The sequence below is a fragment of the Myotis brandtii genome, unplaced genomic scaffold (assembly GCF_000412655.1).
Source record: "Myotis brandtii unplaced genomic scaffold, ASM41265v1 scaffold478, whole genome shotgun sequence".
Classification (NCBI taxonomy): domain Eukaryota; kingdom Metazoa; phylum Chordata; class Mammalia; order Chiroptera; family Vespertilionidae; genus Myotis; species Myotis brandtii.
In genome coordinates this window covers 39157-41447 of record NW_005368264.1, presented here as the reverse complement: position 1 = coordinate 41447, position 2291 = coordinate 39157, and the positions used below count along the sequence as shown (strand labels likewise).

General features: G+C 43.0%; 1 pseudogene; it reads right to left on the bottom strand.

Moving 5' to 3' along the window:
• Positions 1-921: 921 nt before the first annotated feature.
• Positions 922-1900, bottom strand: LOC102253716 (annotated as a pseudogene).
• Between the last annotated feature and the right edge of the window lie 391 nt (positions 1901-2291).

Sequence of the window (2291 nt, the reverse complement as noted above, 5' to 3'; positions counted from 1 at the left end):
GCTTGAGTAATTTTTTACCACATGGACTTCAATCTTATTTCCTCCAATGAAAATATATTTTAAAAGGCATCGCAGATTTCAAATAACCACATCTCTTTTCTCCTTTCAAAGTGCAGAATATGAAATGATTATTTCAGTTTAATTCCTTTCCCAGGCACCACCCTCTGGATCTTTTCCTCTTTTTAGCCTGTCCTTGTCTGTTCTGAAATGTCATTGCTAGTAGCATTTTCCTGTTTCTAGAAACAAAAATAATTATACCTAAGCATTTCTATTTAAAAAACAATCTGTTTGTAGTGCTGGCACCAGGTCATAGACAAGAGCTGACTCACAGGGTCATTGGGAAAACTTTTCTTTGCACATTTCACCAACTTTGCGCTATTGGTTTTCCCTACTGGCCACCCTGATTGTGTTCTTGTATCCCAAATAACATTTTAGGTGAATTTAATTCTCCTTCTACTAATTTTCAGGTGTCTTGGTCTTTTTCTTCCTTGATTTTTTTTCTGTCTTTGAAAGTTAAGTTCTTGGACTTTATCCCCTGAGAGGTGTCTGCTTATCAAGACCAGTTCTGCAGGAGAGACACCTAATAACAACTTTCAATATCAGTGGGACCAAAAGCCTAGTAGCAAGTTCTCAGTGACCTTTGGGTTCAATTTTTTAAAAAATCTGAATTAAAAGCATGCACATAAATTGTATACCATATACCTTTCCAGGTATCTTTGACTACAAAATAATATCACAGTTTGATTCCCAGTCAGGGCACATGCCCTGGTTGCAGGCTTGATTCCCCGGCGTGGGGTGTGCAGGAGGCAGCCAATCAGTGATTCTCTCTCATCATTGATGTTCCTATCTCTCTCTCCCTCTCCCTTTCTCTCTGACAAGAAAAAAAAATATATTTTAAAAATAATATCAACTTTTTTGTTGTTTTTTTAACATATCAGTTATTTAATCGGGTTCTTATAAGAAATTCAGAACACCAGTTTGTGAGGATAAAGCCCATTGGTGAGAGCGAACAGAGAGCGGAGGTAGCCCTGGAGCTGAGGAACAGCTTTGATTTTTGGCAGAATTTGTGAGTCCACAGCTTTCTGGTCAACCTTGCGCTGTTCTGTAATCTCATATTTCTCTTTCTCTGTGTCGAAGATCTCACCCTCCTGGTGTCTGGGCTTGCGCAGCTTCTTCTCCTTGAAGTAAGCATCAGTGAGCTGTTTGGGGATTTTCACACCACTGATTCAATTTTGGTGGAGGTGGCGATGGCAAATGTCTGGTGTCTTCTACGAAGAGGAACTCAATTGAGGGACAGAGGTTCAGTCACAAGTGGCAAGCCACTGCCCAGCTGCTTCAGGAAAACCACCCTCTTGCCTCTGTGCGCCCAGTGAGGATGATCAGAATGGTCCCAGGAGGGATGCTGGCCCGCAGACTCCGCACATGCTGACTGAGGGTTTCATGCCGTGGCTCAGCAGCTTTCGGGGCACATCTTCAGTAGGATAATATCTAGGCATTTGGCGGAGTTTAACCACTCGGGTACCACCATTCTTGTCGCCACCAACTGGTTTTGTGACAGTAGCACAAATCCAGGATTCTTTTCAATCCTGGATTTAGGGGCTGAATACTTTCTCGTGTACATGGCCTTTCGCAAATACATAGCTGACCGGGAGGATCAGCCAATTCCTCTGACAAGGACGGGGTTTCGGCTGCAGTGGGGCTTCCCCTTCTTAGGGGCCTTAACCTTGCCATCGGCATCGGCCTTCTTCTTGGCTTCAGGTTTCTTCTCCTTAGTGTCAGGCTTCTTCTCCTTGGTATCCAGCTTCTCAGTTTTCTTTTCACCCGCCGTCTTGCAAGATGGGAAAAAAGCAATAATATCAACTTTTAAGAGGCCTAGACTATGGCCACTACTCTGGATCATTCATTTGTTCCTAATAAAATACTGATGTCTTTTCCAGCCTCGTATTGTTCCAGGAACAGGATGATATATATAATCTGACTGGTCATCTTTAGCCTGGTCACTTCCTAGCCAGTCAGTTCACTTCACTTTCTTCACTTCCTTATGTCATATAACTGAATCACCCGTATCTTACTCAAACCACGGTACAATCTTGAAGAATGCTTGCTTCCGTTATCTCTTGCTCATCCCGTTCAATCTCCAGCCAAGTCCAGCTCAGTATCTCTCCACAGGGGAACGCTTTTCTTGTATCTGGGCTTCATTCACAATCCCGCTGTCATCACCATCAGTTACACCACCTTCTCTTGCCAGAAATATTATGAACTTATCTCTCTGCTTCTTCCTATCTCTTCCC